The sequence below is a fragment of the Lissotriton helveticus genome, chromosome 3_1 (assembly GCF_964261635.1).
Source record: "Lissotriton helveticus chromosome 3_1, aLisHel1.1, whole genome shotgun sequence".
NCBI classification, from domain to species: Eukaryota; Metazoa; Chordata; class Amphibia; order Caudata; family Salamandridae; genus Lissotriton; species Lissotriton helveticus.
In genome coordinates, this window is record NC_136061.1 from 1,867,303,201 (window position 1) to 1,867,325,902 (window position 22,702).

The window sequence follows — 22,702 nt, forward strand, 5'->3', positions numbered from 1 at the left end:
TGGCCCGAGTTTTGCAGGTTTTGCCCTCAGTTTGTTTGAATGAGTTTGAGGTTTGCCTGTTTTCCACTCTTATGGTTTGGATGTTTTTCGGTGCTTTCAGGGTTTCGGAGTTACTAGGGTCGAAAGTTGCTTTTGGGGTGGGATGGGGGAATGTTCGATTTTTGGAATCAGGGTTGCACGTCTGGTTGGCTCGGGCAAAAACTGATCAACGCAGCAAGGGGAGGGGCGTTTGGCTGGAAGCTTCTTCCCCTCCTGAGACATGTCCTTTGAGGTGGGCCAGGCGTTTGAGGGACTGTTCGGGGGCCGCCTTTGAGGGCCCTGTTTTTCGACATATGGATGGTTCCAGGGTGACTGAGTATCAGCTGCGCATGGTTCTGCGTAAAGCGCTGCGCTTCATGGGCCTGGATGAGACACAGTATGGTACACATTCTTTCAGGATTGGGGCAGCAACAGAAGCTCATAACAGGGGTTGGTCGCAACAGGACATTATGTCTCTAGGGCGTTGGTCTTCCAACTGTTTTAGGCGCTATGTGCGTACTGATCCTGTTTCGGCGCCTGCGGATGATAATTTGTCTTGAGTTTGATGCTGCTTTTCTCTTTCAGGTTCGGTGGCCGGCCCCCGTTCTTCTGTCATGACGATCTGGATAGTGGGACATTCCTTCATTAGGCGTGCGGAAGATCAAGCTATAAGAAGCTATTTTGGTCCCACGCTTGGTTTTAATTCTCGTTTGTTTAATGTTGTATGGAAGGGGAAGGGAGGTATGATCTGGAGGGAGCTTATTCCGGCCTTGAATTCTTGGTTGGTGGGAGGTATTTGTCCTGATGTACTGCTCTTGCACCTTGGTGAGAATGACCTTTGTGGGGTGAAAGGGGTGGTTTTATTGAGAACCATGAAGAAAGATCTTTCCCTTATTCGTCAACAATGGGCGGGCTGCCATGTCTTATGGACAGAGTTGGTCCCTAGAAGAACCTGGAGGGGTGCGATCAAGCCTAGGGCGGTTGATAAGGCGCGCAGGAAGTTGAATTTGGAGGTTTCCCGTTTTTGTAGGGATCTGGGTTTTGGGCGGGTGTCCCATAAGGACATCCGTTATGACAATATGGAGTTTTTTCGCAGCGATGGTGTTCATTTGTCTCGTATAGGGATGGATTTATACTTACTGGAATTGCGAGAGGTACTCTCCAGGTGCTTGCAGATTCAAAATTTTTGGGGTTGAGGAGTTCTGGTTCCTGGGTTGGTTAGTTTTGGGGGGCAGAAAGAGAGGAGGGTAATTCCTTCCCCCTCTTTTCTGGGTGGCGGAAATTGGGAGTTATTGGTCAGCAGGGACATGAAGGTTGTTGGGGTTTTTGCTAAAGTTGGGCTATGGCTGGAAAAGTTTAAATAGTTGTTTCGTGGGGTGGTTACAAAGTTTTGGGTAATGTAAATTGTTGGTGGGTATTTTTTGGAATGTGATGTTATGCGGTGGGTTGGGATGATATTTAAATGATTATCAGGTTATGGTATTGTTTGAATTGTAATTATGTTGTGCTGGGTGGGGGCGGGGTTTGTGACGTGTTAAGGGCGGGCCTGATGTTTGGGGTTGTAAGGTAACATCTTATTTAGTGAGGACTAGTTTTGTGAGGCGGTTTGCCAGGTTTGTATTGTTGTAAATATGCACCTGTTTCAATAAAGCGGCCTTTTGCACACTCTCAATTTGGCCTGGTGTCTGCTCACCCCCCCTCACCCCTCCCTCCCAAGAGGGGCTTGGGGGGGGGCAGCCGACCGTAGGGAGGTCCCCACCCCCGGGCTGATTGGGAGGGGCTAGTGGGGGGGGTGTCATCAGAGTCCAGCCTTGGGCTGCATTTGGGCTTGTTTTGGGCTCCCTCGGTTACTACTGAGGGAGCCCAGTTATATATTCTCTGGGCTCCTCCTCCCGGCCACCATTTTAGGTTGAATGACCTGGTGGCCGGGAGCTCTTTAGATTATTCAAAAAATGTTTCCCCCCCTCCCTCCCTATTCTTGTTTAGCTCTTTTTCCTTTTACCAGGGTTTTTTATTTATTTCTTTAAGTTCTTTATTTCTTTATTTAGTTTATCTTCGGTACTTTTGGTCTTTTTTGTTGGAACAGGTGAATATGGGGTAACAAACATTTTGTTCTTTGTCGCTTGGAACAGGTGCCGTGCGGAAATTGGGAGTTATTGGTCAGCAGGGACATGAAGGTTGTTGGGGTTTTTGCTAAAGTTGGGCTATGGCTGGAAAAGTTTAAATAGTTGTTTCGTGGGGTGGTTACAAAGTTTTGGGTAATGTAAATTGTTGGTGGGTATTTTTTGGAATGTGATGTTATGCGGTGGGTTGGGATGATATTTAAATGATTATCAGGTTATGGTATTGTTTGAATTGTAATTATGTTGTGCTGGGTGGGGGCGGGGTTTGTGACGTGTTAAGGGCGGGCCTGACGTTTGGGGTTGTAAGGTAACATCTTATTTAGTGAGGACTAGTTTTGTGAGGCGGTTTGCCAGGTTTGTATTGTTGTAAATATGCACCTGTTTCAATAAAGCGGCCTTTTGCACACTCTCAATTTGGCCTGGTGTCTGCTCACCCCCCCTCACCCCTCCCTCCCAATGGAGTAACCCTCGGTACACCGAATTTCAACAGGGAATGGAGTAACCCTCGGTATACCGAATTTCAACAGGGACTGGAGTAACCCTAGGTACTCATAATTTCAATAAGGAATGGAGGGGGGACCCTCGGTACGCCGTATTTCAACAGGAAATATTGTAACCAATGTTCACACATGCCACTTAAATAGCACTTCTGTGCTCAGTGCGTTTCAATGGGAGTTGGAGTGCATGCAGTGAATTCCATGTAGAGATGTACACACTGCATTCCAATGAGGGGTGTGAGAGAGTGACACAGTGGCTGCACGTCACCATCGCATCACATTGCAGGGCCTTTTCTTTCTTTCACCCAATGAATGCATTCTGGAAAATTCAGCCTAAGTCACTTGAATTTAACCAGGGCACCTGTTGATGGTAAGAACCGGGGCGGAAATCCGGTGACACTAAATGACTAAGGTGTAAGCGCAATTTAGTTGGGGCGGCCCCTCTTTCAGGGGTTAACTGAAAGAGGAGTAAGTCCTCCTCTGACACCGGCCATTTCAAACCGCAGTCTCTCGGAAAACTTGAATAAAGAGCTGAAGGAGGCCCCGAGGGCACTGACCAACACACTTCAGTGGGGAACTATCTCAGGCCCTACACTCTACCGCAAAAGTTCACAAGAGAAACGTTTCACTTCCAGACTATTGGAACGTAATGTTTAAAGAGCAGTCTCATTGGTTGAAAATAATTCATTGTAAAGTTGGTGCTGGCCCCGCCCGTGTTCCAGTTCTTTTCAGAAGAGAGACGGGACATGGTGCCCGATTCAGAGCATTAAAGTCAAGGTTGGGGGGACACCACAGATGCTGCTGCTCTGTGTGTGGCTCCAGCGCGCATATGATATGTGCATTTAAGCAGCGGATGTGGCTGCTTCAAGTTGGCATGTGGATTTTGCAAGAAAACAAAAGAAGGAAGTCCCTTCATAGTGCAAGGGGCACTTTTGCATGGAAAATGCAGGGTGCCCTTTTCAACAACACGTCCTTACAGCTCATTTGACACGTCATATAGACCTCCGGTGCAGGCTGACCGGGGTCAAATGAAACGAGGCTATAACTGCACAATAACACGGGAGGGGTGGTGTGCTGTAAGGCTTACATGGAGTCCCTGTCCAGGGCCGGTGGCGCACATGGGGAGCAGCTATGTACAGAGGGCAAGCAGGGATAGGAATGATGTGCGCACTCCGGGGCCGTGCACAAAGGACTGCTTATGCAGAAGAGGAATGGGAACTGCATGCACAAAGTCTTTAGGAAACAAAAGGTCTTGGTACATTTAAGGTAGCCTGCTCTGAGTACTAAGTTCTCAGAGTACTGTGTGCACGGAAGGGCCGGGTGAGCGGGTATAAGTTAGCGAAAAGGGGTATTTTTTGCACAAAAGAGATGTGCTTAAGGGGCGATTCTGAACGAGGGGCTACATGCATAGGTGCAGTGTGCGACTAGCAGGAAGGTGTGCACAAGCCAGTATATTGTGAACAACGTACCGTAGATAGGGGTGAAGAAGTGATGTGTGTGCATGGACTATGTGTATACAGGAGGTATGTGCGCACAGGAATGTGCGTGAACAACAGTGATTGTGTGGGCATGAGGAGGTGCGTGGACAGGGATGTGCATGAGACTGCATGCACAGCGTGTGCAAAGAGTTCAGTGAAAATGACCATCTCACACAGCGCACAGTGGCTGCAGTGCTCTCCTACCTGCGAGCCGGCTTCTGTCTCGACGGGCGCTGCTTTTAATAGGCTCCGAGCCCCCGTGCATCCCTCAGCATCCTCCGGACCTAGGCAGCTGCGCGCGCTCACAGCGAACGGCTCTGGTTCACAGCTGGCAGCGCGCGAGGGCGCGCGTGCACCTAATAGCTGTCACAATGGGAAAGAAGAAGGACACGCGCCCGCAAGAACGCCCCTGCGATAGAGGACGGGCGCGTAGCGGCCTGCGTCCCCCACACGCACAACGGGAGTTGTAGTTCCGTCGTAGGTACCTGGAATGACGTGTTCTTTTAATGATTATCTTCCCTCAACAGGCCAATGCTGGTGACTCCGAGCCATTTTTCCACATCCTTAAAGGTTTTTTTTTTTTGCTGGGCAGTAAAATACATAACGTATGATAAATTCAGTCCTTAATAGGAGCATACATTGAACGCCAGTATGCTGAACTGAGCACGCCCACCTACTATATGCAAAAACATGCGCATGCGCGTCTCTGTAACTATAGTTATGTAGCGAACAGCTCTTACAAGCTCACATCGGGGAATTAGCTCAGATGGTAGAGCGCTCGCTTAGCATGCGAGAGGTAGCGGGATCGATGCCCGCATTCTCCAAGTACTTTTTTTCCATTTAATTTTCAACTCACGCATACTTATTTTACTTTATACACGTACGATTATTTACAGCGAAATTTAATTTTGTAAGTGAAAAACATTCATTTAGAACGGCATGGACAAATGCAAAAATCCTACCCTTCATAGAATAATAGCACCATGACAAACGACCACTAAATAATGTTACTATTCCTTATTTATTGTGATTACATACATACAAGTATATAGCTGATTTGCAACAGTTGCGAAGCGGAGCCTTTTACAATAGCGCCCGAGCACTGATACGTGTACACTGCAGACCACTCGGAGGCTTAAAGTAGTGATGTGCGAACCAACAAATTAACAGGGCAAGGAGAGCAGAGAAGGACCGAGAAAGGGTCTGGTTTGGCTCAAAGAGCCCATGGACCAGCTGAGTCTAGATAATATTTGGAATTTTAATTATGCAGCAAACATCATGTAAAATATGATACAGTGTCTTCAAAAGTTGTTTTACTTTTACTCATGGACGAGTCCGATATTTTACATCAAATTAGAATATTGCATTCCACCAGTTCCTTAAATGGGCCGGTGGTCGCAAGTACTGGCTTTTCTGAATTCAGATTTTTTTTCCTTGTTGTGAGTATCGCAACTTCTCCTGGACTACGGTCAGTACTGCTACTCCTAGGGCATGCCAGGTTTTGAGTAGAATGGACGTCAGTATGCACTGCTTTGCTACCCTATGGCATACGCTTTTCTGACCACTTTCCTGTGAGAAGCCACTGCATAAAATGTGGAACATGACGTAACTCGCAACATTGCAGTGTGGTAGGAAGGAAGGGAATCCCTTCAAAGGAAGTTCCCTTCCTTCTTTGACACTGCAGATGTGAGCGCCCATGTCTGTAACAAACTGACAGACCCGTGCCTTTCCAGCTCGGCCCAGCAAGGAGCACAGAAGAGGGCCGTTCTTGTTCCCTGCAGCCCAGCAGCAGGCAGATCGAGGACCCAGCTAGGAGGACCATCACCAGGCAACAGCCCAGTACGATTCACAGCAGGACTCTCCTTCCATTGAGTGCCAGACAGGACACATGTGACTCCTGCTACAACGCACATTGGATTACAACCGTTCCCAGTATAACATACTGGACATTTGTTAATATTTTAAGATGACGCAAAGTCTTTTTAAAAAAAAAATTATCAGCCAGGAATAGTCAGCACCGCTCGATGACACATTTTAATGTGCTTTCTTCTTCTATTTACTGTTTTAAGTATGTCATGGTAAGGAGGATAAATACCGACTTTAAGTGATCTTCCTAATTTTCATATTGGTTTGGACACTGGTCATGCCAGTGAAAAACTGGTCAGGTGGCAACCCAAATTCATGTAGGCCTGAACCTTCCTGCCCACACAAGGATTCCTCCAGATTAGATGAGGCCAGGGCTTTGAGGGGCTTTGAAATGGGTCCAATAGCGGGCCCTATATTTTTGTCCCCTGGAGGGGACTGCCTCTCTATAGGAGGGCCAGGCTTTTCCCCAAACTGGAGGTGAGAAGTGGGGGATAAAGGGAAAACAGGGAAAATTAGAGACATAAGGAATATGGCCTCCGGGCAGGTCACCCCCCCGAGCACACTCCACGTGAGAGAGCCCGTCCCCTGGTGCCGCCTCTGCCCTGAGCTGTGCCCTGTGCTTCACTGCTGTGCCCCGACCGCCGGATCCGCTTGGTCCGCGGATCTCCTGTGCCCCCTGCCACCAGCTTGCTTCGCCGCCTTTTTTCGTCTTTTTCCCGCCGTTTGCCCTTGCCCCCTGGGCTCCCCCCCTCTTTCTCGCCCAGCCCCGGCCGCGTTTCCCACCACCTCCCCGCCGCTGCCCCCCCGCGGCCCCGCCCCCTTCCCTCGCTCGCCCTCCCCATTTGCCACCCCGCTCCCCCTCCCAGCTGCCCCTCCCTCGCTCCGCCCCCCCCACTCTCATCATATGGCAGAGTGGCGAACGCGCAGCGTGCACGCGCAGCGGGCGCGCCGATTGTGCGCCGAAGGCGCGCCAAAGGTAAGCCCGTCTGCGCCCGTCCGCGCCTGGATCGCGCCCAGTGCCAAGACCCCTGGCCCCCGCGGAGGCCACCCCACCCGCCGGACGTACGACGCCGCCACCCTCAACGCACTCAACACCGGCCAAATCCCGGGATGCTACCGAGCCACCCCGAGACGCACCCACGGACCCTTCAGCTGCCACGCCTGCAAGTTCACCTGCATCCGGACCTACACCGCACCTGCACCCACCAAGCCGAACACCAGCAGCAACCACCTCAAGTGCATCCTGCTCAACACCCGCTCCGTCCACAGACACGCCATCGAACTCTGGCACCTCCTCGACACCACAGCTCCTGACGTTGCCTTCCTCACGGAAACCTGGATGAACGACTCCTCAGCGCCCGACATCGCCATCGCCATCCCAGAGGGCTACAAGATCACCCGGAAAGACCGCGACAACCAGACTGGAGGAGGCATTGCCATCATCCACAGGGACACCATCCGCATCACGACCAACACAGACGACACCCTGACAATCGCCGAACACCTGCACTTCCAGATCCACACTGACCCCAAGACCACCCTCAGAGGCACCCTGATCTAACGACCCCCGGGACCAAGCACACCATTCAGCGAAGACATCGCCGACTTCATCAGCCCGCACGCCCTCCCCTCCGCCGACTACATCCTCCTGGGGGACATCAACTTCCACCTGGAGAACGACAACGACCGCAACACCACCACCCTGCTTGACAACCTCGCCAACCTCGGACTCAAGCAGCTGGTGACCACCCCCACCCACCTCGCCGGACACACACTCAACGCCGTCTTCTCTTCCAGCAAAGACATCGCCTTCAGCCATGCCACCGGACTCCACTGGACGGACCACAGCTGCATCCACTTCACCTTCAGAAGAACCACGATCCACCACCACCAGCAACAGGCTGCACGAAGAAGCTGGAACAAGATCACAGCCGACCAGCTCGCCGCTTCCCTGAGCCAGCACCCTCCCGCCAGCTCAGCGAACCCAAGCCATTCCGCCGACAACCTCACAAAGTGGATCAGCAACTGCGCGGACGAACTCGCCCCACTGAAGACCCCGCCCAGCAGACCCGGCAGCAAGAAGGCCCCATGGTTCACAGACGAACTCAAGAGCTCCAAGAAGAGCTGCCGAGCCCTCGAGAAAGCCTGGAGAAGGGAGCCAACACCGGACAACATGACCACCCTCAAGATTGCCACCCGAAAGCACCATCAACTGATCCACGCCACCAAGAAAACAGCATTCAAGGACCGGCTAGACAACAACGCACACAACTGCAAGGAACTCTTCAACATCGTGAAAGAGCTCTCCAACCCCAACGCCGGATCCAATGACATCACCCCATCGCAAGACCTCTGCAACACCCTCCCTCCTACTTCCACAACAAGATCGCCGACATACACAACAGCTTCAGCACACAACCAACGCTCCCCACGACCGCACCAACGCCCCCCACCACCACCCTCAGCGCCTGGACCCCGATCAACACAGAAGACATCATCCGCACGATGAACTCTATCCACTCCGGATCTCCGACCGACCCCTGCCCTCACCACGTCTTCAACAAGGCCGACGCCGTCATCGCTCCCCACCTGCGGGACATCATCAACACCTCCTTCGACACCACCACCTTCCCGGAGAGCTGGAAGCACGCCGAACTCAGCGCTCTACTAAAGAAACCAACAGCGGACCCCACCGAACTCAAGAACTACCGCCCCATCGATGACATCCGAGCCCTGCTGGACAACGGAGAAACAGCGGCCCTCATCCTCCTAGACCTCTCCGCAGCATTCAACACTGTCTGCCACCTCACCCTAGTGCAGCGCCTCAGCAACGTCGGAATCCAGGAGAAGGCACTGGAATGGATCATCTCCTTCCTCGACGGAAGGACACAGAGATTCCGCCTACCACCGTACAAGTCAGAGGCCACCAAAGTCATCTGCGGCGTCCCTCAAGGGTCCTCGCTCAGCCCCACCCTCTTCAACGTCTACATGAGCCCCCTTGCGGCCATCGCACGCCAACACAACCTCAACATCATCTCCTACGCCGACGACACCCAGCTGATCCTCTCCCTGACCAACGACCCCGACGCCGCCAGAGCCAACCTACACGAAGGGATGAAAGACGTAGCCGAGTGGATGACGACCAGCCGCCTGAAACTGAACTCAGACAAGACGGAAGTCCTCATCCTGGGCTCCTCGCCCTCCGCCTGGGACGACTCCTGGTGGCCCCCCGCCTTGGGCACCGCACCCAAACCTACAGACCACGCACACAACCTGGGCTTCATCCTGGACTCCTCCCTCTCCATGACCAGACAAGTCAACGCCGTCTCCTCGTCGTGCTTCAACATCCTGCGCATGCTACGGAAGATCTTCCGGTGGATCCCCATCGAGACCAGGAAGACGGTCACCCAGGCCCTCGTCACCAGCCGACTGGACTACGGCAACGCCCTCTACGCCGGAACCACCGCCAAACTCCAGAAGAGACTCCAGCGGATCCAGAACGCCTCAGCCAGACTCGTCCTCGACATCCCCCGACGCAGCCACATCTCCGGACATCTGAGAGACCTGCACTGGCTCCCCGTCAACAAGAGAATCACCTTCCGTCTCCTCACCCACACGCACAAAGCCCTACACGACCAAGGCCCGAGTTACCTCAACAACCGCCTCAACTTCTACGCTCCCAAACGCCATCTCCGATCAACCAGTCACGCCCTCGCCGCCGTCCCCCGCATCCGAAGAGCGACAACAGGAGGAAGGTCCTTCTCCTACCTGGCCGCCAAGACCTGGAACTCCCTCCCGACGACCTGCGCCTGACCCAGGACCACCTCTCCTTCAGGAAGAAGCTCAAGACCTGGCTGTTCGAGCAGTAGCGGACCCCCTCCCTCCAAGCGCCTTGAGACCCTCCGGGTGAGTAGTGCGCTTTATAAATGTCTGTGATTGATTGATTGATTGAAGATATTAGGAAGATGAGAGAATGGCTCAAGTGGTGAGACCAGGTGATATGGACTTGAGGATGAAAGCAGTGTGAGGTTCTCATTGTGCCTGCAAGTGGGTCACAAAGGTGTTCAGACACACGCACATCCAGTCCTTGACCTCGCAGGCTAGTGTACAGAGTGATAGCTCCATGTGTGCCAGGTTACATTGTGATTAAGTCTCCCAGTTTTCAGTTTTACAGATTTTTATAGATAAATTCAGACAGAAAACCCATTTATTTTCCAGCCTGTAACTTATATTTAAATACGGATAAATAGAGAAAATAGGTTTTCTATCGGATGATACTCACTACTGTCAATCATGAGTGCTTGGCCAATAGCTGGGAACATTGACAAAGAGGGAAGTAAAAAATAAAATAAAAAGGTTTTCTGATGAAGCTGAAAAAACTGCATCAATGCAGCTGTCTAAGCTGTTCTGCAATACAAATGGTTTTAAATGACTGTATGGTACTGTAAACAGCTAAAATCTATTGGGCATTAACACGTTAGAAAATATTTGTCTGCGAAATAAATGTGGAAATATACTCATATTATAGCCTCATTTTTTGAACGAAGCACAAAATAAATCTGGCTAAATATAGATAAAATCAACAAATAATAAATATGGGTAAGTACAGATGGAAATGTAAAAAAACACAAAAAAAACATGAAAACGGGATCCTGTAAGTGTTTAACAGGGTGAAGGTGAAAATGGGATTGACTGACATACTCCACAGGCCTTTACCCCTCCAGACCTTACTAGTGTCTAATTAACAATCTCATATTTTCAGAATTCAAACATTTTCAATCCTGTTTATTATTCATAACAAACTCATTGTTTTCACTCATTTATCTGATGCTGCTAATAGGCATCGGTGAGTGTATGTATATATATAATATATTATATATATAGATATATATATTCACTGAAAAAACCATAGGTTATAGACCATATATAGTTAGGAATTAGCATTTACAAAACCTTGAAAATTCACTGAAAAAACCATAGGTTATAGACCATATATAGTTAGGAATTAGCATTTAAAAAACCTTATTTTACTCACACAAAACCATTGAAATTCCATATATAGTTAGTTGCACTAACTATATATCGCGCACCTGCAATCCACTGCTGATCATGTCACATATTACATCATTCATGACATGGTCAGTGACATCACTGATGACATCACTGATGACATCTCAAATGACATCACTGATGACATCACTGATGACATCTCATTTGACATCATTCTTGTGCTAATACGATAAACCTCTTCAGACTCTAATATAACCTTAGATACACTCAGTGTATACAGACACTCACACACTTCCACTCATCCATGGAGTTACTCACACACCCAGTCAGTCATGCAAAGAAACAATCTCATCTCCATTTCTTCAACTATACAGTTAAACACACCTTACTTATTGAAACATATACTAACACATATTTACTCTCTTATACAATCCCTGATACAAGTTCACAATGATCGATACAACCACTCACTCATTCGGTGGCTCTCATGCACAGTTATTTATATATGCCAACTCTCACATGTACTGTGTTTTACATATGTACTTACTATGACATGTAGCATTGAGATATCCATTCACTCATCAATACACTCATGCACACAGTCAACTGCCCATGTAGCTGTTTCCACATGCACTCTTGAACTCATACACCTAGTGAATAAACTGTTCACACATCTATGCATAGAGTCACACACCTTCCAGCCACCCCCACACAAACTCAATCTCCCATAGAAATACTTGGGCAAGCAATTAATAACACATATAGCCTCTCGTATAGCTACTGATCAACACATGCAGCAGTTTACAGAACAACAGACATAATGATGCACAAATTTAGACAGTTTAGTCACTAACCCATGCATTCAGTGAGACACATTTAATCACTCACTCATACAGTCAGTCACGCACCTACTAAATCCTTCATCCAGACACTTATACATCCACTCATTCTTCAATATGTAAGATATATTTTAACTTTACAGAAACATACAGTCACTGGATGTTGTCATCAGTGATGTCATCAGTGATGTCATTTGAGATGTCATCAGTGATGTCATCAGTGATGTCACTGACCATGTCATGAATGATGTAATATGTGACATGATCAGCAGTGGATTGCAGGTGCGCGATATATAGTTAGTGCAACTAACTATATATGGAATTTCAATGGTTTTGTGTGAGTAAAATAAGGTTTTTTAAATGCTAATTCCTAACTATATATGGTCTATAACCTATGGTTTTTTCAGTGAATTTTCAAGGTTTTGTAAATGCTAATTCCTAACTATATATGGTCTATAACCTATGGTTTTTTCAGTGAATTTCAATGGTTTTTTAATAGCAAATATCATAAGCTGTCGAATGTCAAGTACGTGGTAAGTGAAAACATTTTCGTGTTTATGCACACTGATCTGCTTTGAATGGTGCCCCCCCCCCCCCCTCATTTCTATTAGGAGTACTCTCTCTTTGCAGATAGTGAAAGGTAGTTAACGCAGGTCTTTGCCCCCATTGTAATCCGTCGTGCCTGCTTCTCTCTCCATTTGATTGATTGTTATCCAAGTATTTACTGTTTTAGAATTAGTTCTCTTTGGTTCATTCTCTATTTACAAACAAACACAGAGTCGCAATACTCTGTTCAGTCTTTGCAGATAACGAAAAATCGTGTAAAAAAAAAAGAAAAGGAATCGAGCAAAATCAGTAGGCCACTAATGGGATCTCTTTTTGACCTCGCTAAAATAGAAACATTAGGAACAACCCCTCATGACAAATACAAAACTAGTGAGATGAACTGAACTCCACACAATGATGGCTGCAAAACAACTCGGCTCCGCCACCCACCCCGCCCAAAATAACGATAAAGAACGGCTGCCATGATTGGTTGCGGAATGACCACGACGGAGCTACGAAATGGTGCTGCTCTCATGCTAACCCCAGCTTTAGTCTGAAACATCCAGAAACACTGTAGACTACCAATTCGATCAGTTCCGGTAGCGCCCCAATGTAACCCGGTAGAGAAGAACTAGCTCTCCCCTCTTTGACTGATGGTTCTTGTTGCCTGTCCCTTCTGTTGTCATTTAACAGAACTATTTAGCCTGCTGAAAGGGGTTGTGTTCCGACCGCTGGTTGGTGGAGACATTTTGACTATATTCTGTACCTGCGTTGTCGCGTAATGCGTCATATGACGCGCCGCGTTAGCGCATCCGGAAGTCATCCGGGGCGCGCAGCGCATAACGTAAGCATAACAAGTCATGTGACTTGTTAATAAAACTTTTCATTGGTTCATTTTACTTTTCTTATTGTAATGATGAAAGGCTTGGTCATATGACCTAAAAATTACGCTTTTCATTACTTCCGAACATTATTTTTTCTTAAATATATGTTATAATGTTCCAGGCTAATGTACTTTCCCGGAAATTTTACAACTGTCCTGCAAGTAAAATATATTCTTTTTTCGAGAAAAAGAGCGTTTCTTCGTCCCATGACGGAGCCGTTGAGCAAAAGAGGGTCGACCTGCTGTCTTAGTCGCCGATACGCCTGAATATGAGATTCTTATCGATCACTTTATGTTGCAGGAATAGAAAACACAACAGCCCTTGACCATTTATCTTTACTGCGTTCCTTCGTATTATACCTTTTACCCTTCATGTAATTGGTCTGCTTTATTTCACTTGCCTTTTAATGATTCTAAAACAGTCACTATTATTAAAAACTTTACCAATGTATATACTACTACCATGTTTTCTTTTAAAAACCTTTATTGAGAAAATTTCATTATACAAATACGAGCCTATAACCACGTGGGCCTGCCACAGAGCAAACTGTAATCGTATATGATGAATAGACATTTACACTGTAGAGGAACGTAACGGGCGGGCCATTAGGTTGCAAGAACTAAGGTGTCTAACAGTTACGGAATCGGTGGACGTACATTTTATAATTAAAATACGACAGGGCCAGTTACAATAAAATTATCTAGATATACATTTGCGGGCAAGTACCATGGGTGACGTTAATTCGAACTTTCAACAGTACAGTAATCAATAACACATCAGAACTTAATATCAATAGGGATGTCGAAATATTCAATCAATTCTCGTCCCCGCCCGCCATGTGCTTCAAAACTGCATACGTATCTCGTGATTTCAAGGTTCTGCAACCAGTACACAACAAGGAGTTACGAGTCCCATTTATTCTGGCGCCATTTTGGGCGAGGACGGGCAGGTCCAGGATATAGTCAAAATGTCTCTACCAACCATCGACTATGATGATCTTCATATGCTGTATTTATTAGAGTAACACTCATCTGTCCACATGAAATTAATTTGCCACAATCTAAACATGTCATTTTAATCTTTCCAAAGTTCTTCTAAATATTTGGGACCGTTTCCCTTGCCTCTGAAGCTCTCAGTGCCACTTCTTTGATGAATGTACTAGCAGGTCAGGGGTTCTCCTCCAAATCTCTCTTTTATGCAGCACTATAATTAATTGGTGCCACCTCTCCATATGACGATGCATGGTATAGTTACCACAACTATATTTTTTTTCGGTTCCTCTGGAGAGTTCATCGTGGCAGATGAAGCGTGTAACGTACCGGGCATTTACCTTTTTTTGCATGTACAGGAAAGGAAAAAAAAATCGAGCGTCCGAGTTCTAAGGTGTCCCAGGGCCATTTTGGTGGACCAGGCCCAAATCCAAAGAACAGCCATCTCACAGGCTAATGGGGCGACCCACGCCGAGTTTCAGCATTGTAGGATGACCACACAAGTACAGCAACTTGCTAGACATCACCTCGGTGCCATCCGGATCTCGGCGCCCCACTGCAGATGAAGTGCCTCTCAACTATGAAACCACCACGGTGACATCCGGATCTTGGCGCGTTGTGCTGCCTTCGGCCTATTCGCACATCGGTCCGCTACTGACGCCATCTCACAGGCTAATGGGGCGACCCACGCCGAGTTTCAGCATTGTAGGATGACCACACCAGTACAGCAACTTGCTAGACATCACCTCGGTGCCATCCGGATCTCGGCGCCCCACTGCAGATGAAGTGCCTCTCAACTATGAAACCACCACGGTGACATCCGGATCTTGGCGCGTTGTGCTGCCTTCGGCCTATTCGCACATCGGTCCGCTACTGACGCCATCTCACAGGCTAATGGGGCGACCCACGCCGAGTTTCAGCATTGTAGGATGACCACACCAGTACAGCAACTTGCTAGACATCACCTCAGTGCCATCCGAATCTTGGCATCTCAACGCCTAGTGGTATCTTCCATACAAAAAATATTGTTACGCTGCCTTTGGCCCCATTCGCACATCAGTCCGCAACTTAGACACCACCTCGGTGCCATCCGGATCTTGGAATGTCAGCACCTTTTGGTGTCTTCTCGTCAGAAAATATTGTTGCGCTGCCTTTGGCCCCATTCGCACATCAGTCCGCTACTGACGCCATCTCACAGGCTAATGGGGCGCCCCACGCCGACTTTCAGCATTGTAGAATAACCACACCAGTACAGCAACTTGCTAGACATCACCTCGGTGCCATCCGGATCTCGGCGCCCCACTGCAGATGAAGTGCCTCTCAACTATGAAACCACCACGGTGACATCCGGATCTTGGCGCGTTGTGCTGCCTTCGGCCTATTCGCACATCGGTCCGCTACTGACGCCATCTCACAGGCTAATGGGGCGACCCACGCCGAGTTTCAGCATTGTAGGATGACCACACCAACTTGCTAGACATCACCTCAGTGCCATCCGAATCTTGGCATCTCAACGCCTAGTGGTATCTTCCATACAAAAAATATTGTTACGCTGCCTTTGGCCCCATTCGCACATCAGTCCGCAACTTAGACATCACCTCGGTGCCATCCGGATCTTGGCATCTCAGCGCCTTGTGGTGTCAGTCAGAAAATATTGTTGTGCTGCCTTCGGCCTATTCGCACATCGGTCCGCTACTGACGCCATCTCACAGGCCAACGGGGCGCCCCACGCCGACTTTCAGCATTGTAGGATGGCCACACCAGTGCGGCAACTTGCTACACACCACCTCGGTGCCATCCGGATCTTGGCATCTCAGCGCCTTGTGGTGTCTTCTACTCCGGAAATATAGTAGAAAATATTGTTGCGCTGCCTTTGGCCCCATTCACACATCAGTCCGCTACTGACACCATCTCACAGGCCAACGGGGCGCCCCACGCCGACTTTCAACATTGTAGGATGGCCACAGAAGTGCGACAACTTACTAGACACCACCTCGGTGCCATCCGGATCTTGGCGCGTTGTGCTGCCTTCGGCCTATTCGCACATCGGTCCGCTACTGACGCAAACTCACAGGCCAACGGGGCGCCCCACGCCGACTTTCAGCATTGTAGGATGGCCACACCAGTGCGGCAACTTGCTACACACCACCTCGGTGCCATCCGGATCTTGGCGCGTAGTGAAGCTGCAGCAGCTGCAAATAAGCTTCAGACAGTGTTACAACCGCTGCTCAGAACTCTCAACTATGACACCACCTCGGTGCCATCCGGATCTTGGCGCGTTGTATTGCCTTCGGCCTATTCGCACATCGGTCCGCTACTGACGCCGCCTCACGTGCCAACGTATTTTCTCCGCATTTTATACCCTATGCCGCATAACAGGTCATGTGACTTGTTTATAAAACTTTTCATTGGTTCATTTTACTTTTGGTTTCCTAATGATGGAAGGCTTGATCATATGACCTAAAAACAACACTTTTCATTGGATGAAAACTTTTTTTTCCCCCCAAACGATGAAAGCCCCACCTTGTTTCTGGATGTTTCAGACTAAACTGGCGTCACCATGAGAGCACCACCATCTCGTAGCTCCGTCGTGGTCATTCCGCGAGCAATCATGGCAGCCGCTCCCCACCAGAAGCCTGCAGGAGTCGGGGCCCCCAAAACTTTTGATGAATTCTCAAGGCGGAGGGGACGCTTTCGAGAATGGGGTCCAAGACCTAGCAGACAAGCGTCCGATTTCCGAGGTGTCCCAGGGCCATTTCAGTGGACCACGCCCAAAAAGGAAAGAGCCTGCCGCCATTTTGAGAGTCCTGTGGCAGCCGCCTATCGCTGCACCGCAAGAGTGGGCGCAACTCAGCTGAATGGCGGATTTTGACACAGTGGACCAAAAGCGGACGGAATGGCAACTGAAACGGTAAAGGGGCGCCCCACTAAAACAGATGAGACTCCACCTGGAGAGGCCCGTTCACGCCGCCTCCCCCGGGGCGCTCCACGCCGTTATTCGGAGCAGCATTGTAGGATACCAAAACCAGTGCGGCAACTTACTGGACATCACCTTGGTGCCATCGTTCTGCTGCCTTGGAACTATTCGCACAACAGTTTGCTACTGATGACCCACCCCCCGCGACGCCCCACGCCGTTATTTGCTGGGTGGCAACTTACTAGACATCACTTTCGTGTCATCTAGATTTCGGCGCGTTCTGCTGCCTTGGAACTATTCGCACAACAGTTTGCTACTGATGACCCACCCCCCGCGACGCCCCACGCCGGAAATCTGGACGTTGTGCTGCGTTGGGACTATTCGCACAGCCGACCGCTACTTCGTTGTTTTTCTCTAAAAATGTTTATATGTTATTACTATTTTTGTTTTCTTGTATATATTTATAAATTATTAAAGTTTTATAATCTTACTACTTTGTCGGAGTGCTATATATTTTTAATGTGACACATAATTGTAAAAACTTTGATGTACAAAGAGTCATCCCTGGAATCTTCCGCTTCACGCTCGGTCCCCTCCCCAATCACAATACAGGATGGTTTTCAGATAATAGCAACGCTTCTGCTGTGACGGATCTCATCGAGTGTGGGCCTTGATCTACTATAACTCCTTTGAAGAGGGGTGATTCTTTACAGCTGTGGCCATAAACTACATCTGCAGGGCTAGCTGATAGCCTAGGACCGGCCTGGACAATCGGACACAGAGGAAAAGGAGTGTCAGAGGGTGCGGTAGTGAATAGGGCGAAAGGGAGGTGTCGGGCGGGCACAGGGTGTGATTCTCAGGGAAGAGCAGCGCAGATGGGGGGAGGTTTATTACCCATGCATAAGACAGAGAGCGGGGGTGACCACTGCCTGGGTGAGATGCTTGCGAGGGTGGGGAGCCATGCTAAGGATCGACAGCGTGCACAGAGTGGGTCTGGTCAAGGCATCTAAAATGGCTGCCGTGCACGACAAAAGTGTGGCATTTGAAAAAAGACAAGATGGCGCACACAATGTTTTTCAACAATTCCTGATTTCCTTCGAATCGAACGTTAACAGACGTTGGGGCATATTACCAAAGTTAAGCGATATTTATCCCTAACGATGCATTGCAAAGATTTTTTTACCGTCAGAAATTATCGCAGATAAACCTTGCTATTATCAAGGTTTATCGCAAATACGATAAAAAACGAGCGCAATGCATTAATATCGCTGAAAACTCCGCGATATTCATGCATTACCGAGCTAATGCTCTTAGCCATGTTATCCACCTCCCATTGGATAACATGGCTAAGAACTGCTCAGGGCAGCTGTTACTTTTTGGAGATATTCGCGCTTATCTCGAATATTTCCAAAAGTTGATAATAGGAGATAGCGATGTTAGCGACTGTTTCCAGTCGCTAACATCTTGGCATGCCCACTTTGCATGTCATTAGTGATAAATATCACTCACATGCAAAGTGGGACCCAAGATGGTCGCTATCTCCTACTAGCCGTCGCTAACTGGTGTTAGCAACACCTAGGTAATACAGATATAATTTTATCTCCGCGAAGCGGAGCGCTGTTACAGATATATATCTTGTTTTTGAACGTTAATTTCTCAAAATGCACTGAAGCACATATATTGAGACATAGCAAAGGCACATCGGGCTACCAGTCCCTAATATTTTACCAAGTTTCGTGCAAATCCATTCAGCCGTTCGATTATTATTATTATTTTTTTTTTGCCCCGCGGGGCCCTTTTAAAACCTCCACATCAAACCTAGGGGGTCAGCGAGGATCTACTATGCCCCCTTATGGTCATTTGCCCCTTCGCTTTGGCCTCCTCTTGTCTCTCGATCCTACCGAGAGACAAGATGGCGGCCGCTACGTACTGTTTGGAATGTTTACAGACACCGGAGAGCCAATCAGCTTCGCTTCGCAAAGCTCCGTAACGCGAAAAGTACGCGAAGCGGTGCGCTGTTACAGATATATATCTTTTTTTGAACGTTAATTTCTCAAAATCCACTGAAGCACATATATTGAGACCTAGCAAAGGCACATCGGGCTACCAGTCCCTACAATTTTGCCAAGTTTCGTGCAAATCCATTCAGCCGTTCGATTATTATTATTATTTTTTTTTTTTGCCCCGCGGGGCCCTTTTAAAACCTCCACATCAAACCTAGGGGGTCAGCGAGGATCTACTATGCCCCCTTATAGTTATTTCCCCCTTTGTTTTGACCTCCTCTTGTCTCTCGATCCTACCGAGAGACAAGATGGCGGCCGCTACGGACTGTTTGGAATGTTGACAGACGCCGGAGAACCAATCAGCTTCGCTTCACAAAGCTCCGTTGCGCGAAAAGTCCGCGAACCAGTGCGCTGCCTGGTCCGCGCTTACAGATATATATCTTTTTTTAAACGTTAATTTCTCAAAATCCACTGGAGCACATATATTGAGACCTACAAAAGGCACATCGGGCTACCAGTCCCTACAATTTTGCCAAGTTTCGTGCAAATCCATTCAGCCGTTCGGGCTAAAAGTGAGGCCAACCGCCCTATGGAAAACTCAATGTTAAAAACACGTTTTGGGACCCCCCTTTTTTCTCGGCCCCCACTGGACGAACCCCCCCCAAATTTTCAAGGGCTGCTCAGAAAGAAAATGTGCCATTTTCCTGAAAATTTCAGCCAATTCCGTCCACAAACGCCAAAGTTATTAGACATAGAATTTTCAAAAAACCCATAGAGAAAAAATCCTAACTATATATACCTACTGGCGACCGCCAGTAGGTAATATATTTGTACAAGGATACGTTGCACTCCATAAATCCGATTTTCCTCAAGTTTCTATTCACTGAATCTATTCACACCAATGCGTTTCAGCCCATCTAGGCCGTAATCACGGTAAGTGAGACTTTTTTCATACACACTTTTATACATAACACATTAGCCTTCAATGCAGCATTGTGGGTATTGTAGTATTTTTACTCCTAGTAATCTAAATCATCCTAGTTTTTAATTACAATATTCACAAGTGTTGTGGATGCACTGCTTGAAATTCTGGTGTTTATATTCACACAATTATAACATGTATTTCAACATCAAGTCTTTATATTTTAAAGAGATGATTCAGAAAAGGGGGTGGTGATGAACAGAGTGCCCCCCTTTCTGAATCGTTTTTGGCCACTATAGGTGTGGCAGGGTATACTCAGACATGAGTCCCTTGCTCACTGCTCCATCAGGATTCAAGCAAGCCGGGCCGACGAGGCTGAAATGCCAGAAACCGGTCCCCGGTAGCTTGTCTCCTTTCTGGTGAAGAATTGGCTTGGTAGTTTGGTCTTCCCTGTTCCCATGATGCACTGGGCCAGGGACAGACTAATTTGCATATAGCCAGGTTCTGAGCTGGGATGGGGCAGTGAGCTAAATAACGGTGATGGATCAAGCCCTGATCTTTGGACTGGGTAAGAGTGGTCTGCTTAATTCAGACACTCTGTTCATCACCACCCCCCTTTCTGAATCGTTTTTGGCCACTATAGGTGTGGCAGGGTATACTCAGACATGAGTCCCTTGCTCACTGCTCCATCAGGATTCAAGCAAGCCGGGCCGACGAGGCTGAAATGCCAGAAACCGGTCCCCGGTAGCTTGTCTCCTTTCTGGTGAAGAATTGGCTTGGTAGTTTGGTCTTCCCTGTTCCCATGATGCACTGGGCCAGGGACAGACTAATTTGCATATAGCCAGGTTCTGAGCTGGGATGGGGCAGTGAGCTAAATAACCGTGATGGATCAAGCCCTGATCTTTGGACTGGGTAAGAGTGGTCTGCTTAATTCAGATACTCTGTTCATCACCACCCCCCTTTCTGAATCGTTTTTGGCCACTATAGGTGTGGCAGGGTATACTCAGACATGAGTCCCTTGCTCACTGCTCCATCAGGATTCAAGCAAGCCGGGCCGACGAGGCTGAAATGCCAGAAACCGGTCCCCGGTAGCTTGTCTCCTTTCTGGTGAAGAATTAGCTTGGTAGTTTGGTCTTCCCTGTTCCCATGATGCACTGGGCCAGGGACAGACTAATTTGCATATAGCCAGGTTCTGAGCTGGGATGGGGCAGTGAGCTAAATAACGGTGATGGATCAAGCCCTGATCTTTGGACTGGGTAAGAGTGGTCTGCTTAATTCAGACACTCTGTTCATCACCACCCCCCTTTCTGAATCGTTTTTGGCCACTATAGGTGTGGCAGGGTATACTCAGACATGAGTCCCTTGCTCACTGCTCCATCAGGATTCAAGCAAGCCGGGCCGACGAGGCTGAAATGCCAGAAACCGGTCCCCGGTAGCTTGTCTCCTTTCTGGTGAAGAATTGGCTTGGTAGTTTGGTCTTCCCTGTTCCCATGATGCACTGGGCCAGGGACAGACTAATTTGCATATAGCCAGGTTCTGAGCTGGGATGGGGCAGTGAGCTAAATAACGGTGATGGATCAAGCCCTGATCTTTGGACTGGGTAAGAGTGGTCTGCTTAATTCAGACACTCTGTTCATCACCACCCCCCTTTCTGAATCGTTTTTGGCCACTATAGGTGTGGCAGGGTATACTCAGACATGAGTCCCTTGCTCACTGCTCCATCAGGATTCAAGCAAGCCGGGCCGACGAGGCTGAAATGCCAGAAACCGGTCCCCGGTAGCTTGTCTCCTTTCTGGTGAAGAATTGGCTTGGTAGTTTGGTCTTCCCTGTTCCCATGATGCACTGGGCCAGGGACAGACTAATTTGCATATAGCCAGGTTCTGAGCTGGGATGGGGCAGTGAGCTAAATAACGGTGATGGATCAAGCCCTGATCTTTGGACTGGGTAAGAGTGGTCTGCTTAATTCAGACACTCTGTTCATCACCACCCCCCTTTCTGAATCGTTTTTGGCCACTATAGGTGTGGCAGGGTATACTCAGACATGAGTCCCTTGCTCACTGCTCCATCAGGATTCAAGCAAGCCGGGCCGACGAGGCTGAAATGCCAGAAACCGGTCCCCGGTAGCTTGTCTCCTTTCTGGTGAAGAATTGGCTTGGTAGTTTGGTCTTCCCTGTTCCCATGATGCACTGGGCCAGGGACAGACTAATTTGCATATAGCCAGGTTCTGAGCTGGGATGGGGCAGTGAGCTAAATAACGGTGATGGATCAAGCCCTGATCTTTGGACTGGGTAAGAGTGGTCTGCTTAATTCAGATACTCTGTTCATCACCACCCCCCTTTCTGAATCGTTTTTGGCCACTATAGGTGTGGCAGGGTATACTCAGACATGAGTCCCTTGCTCACTGCTCCATCAGGATTCAAGCAAGCCGGGCCGACGAGGCTGAAATGCCAGAAACCGGTCCCCGGTAGCTTGTCTCCTTTCTGGTGAAGAATTGGCTTGGTAGTTTGGTCTTCCCTGTTCCCATGATGCACTGGGCCAGGGACAGACTAATTTGCATATAGCCAGGTTCTGAGCTGGGATGGGGCAGTGAGCTAAATAACGGTGATGGAT

General features: G+C 48.5%; 1 protein-coding gene and 1 non-coding gene across 3 annotated transcripts in view; one reads left to right on the top strand and one right to left on the bottom strand.

Annotated features, from left to right (window-relative positions):
• LOC144823924 (uncharacterized) overlaps window positions 1-4,462 on the bottom strand; it is a 523,537-nt gene extending 519,075 nt beyond the window's left edge. The window contains exon 1 of one of the 2 annotated variants that reach the window (XM_078682843.1): window positions 4,321-4,462. The gene's annotated coding sequence lies outside the window, so the exon portion shown is untranslated. The remainder of the gene's footprint in view (window positions 1-4,320) is intronic. The other variant, XM_078682842.1, reaches the window with a different exon arrangement.
• A 405-nt stretch (window positions 4,463-4,867) lies between these two features.
• TRNAA-AGC (transfer RNA alanine (anticodon AGC)) lies at window positions 4,868-4,940 on the top strand. Its single transcript has one exon. It is a non-coding gene; the product is annotated as a tRNA-Ala (tRNA).
• The last annotated feature ends 17,762 nt before the right edge of the window (window positions 4,941-22,702 follow it).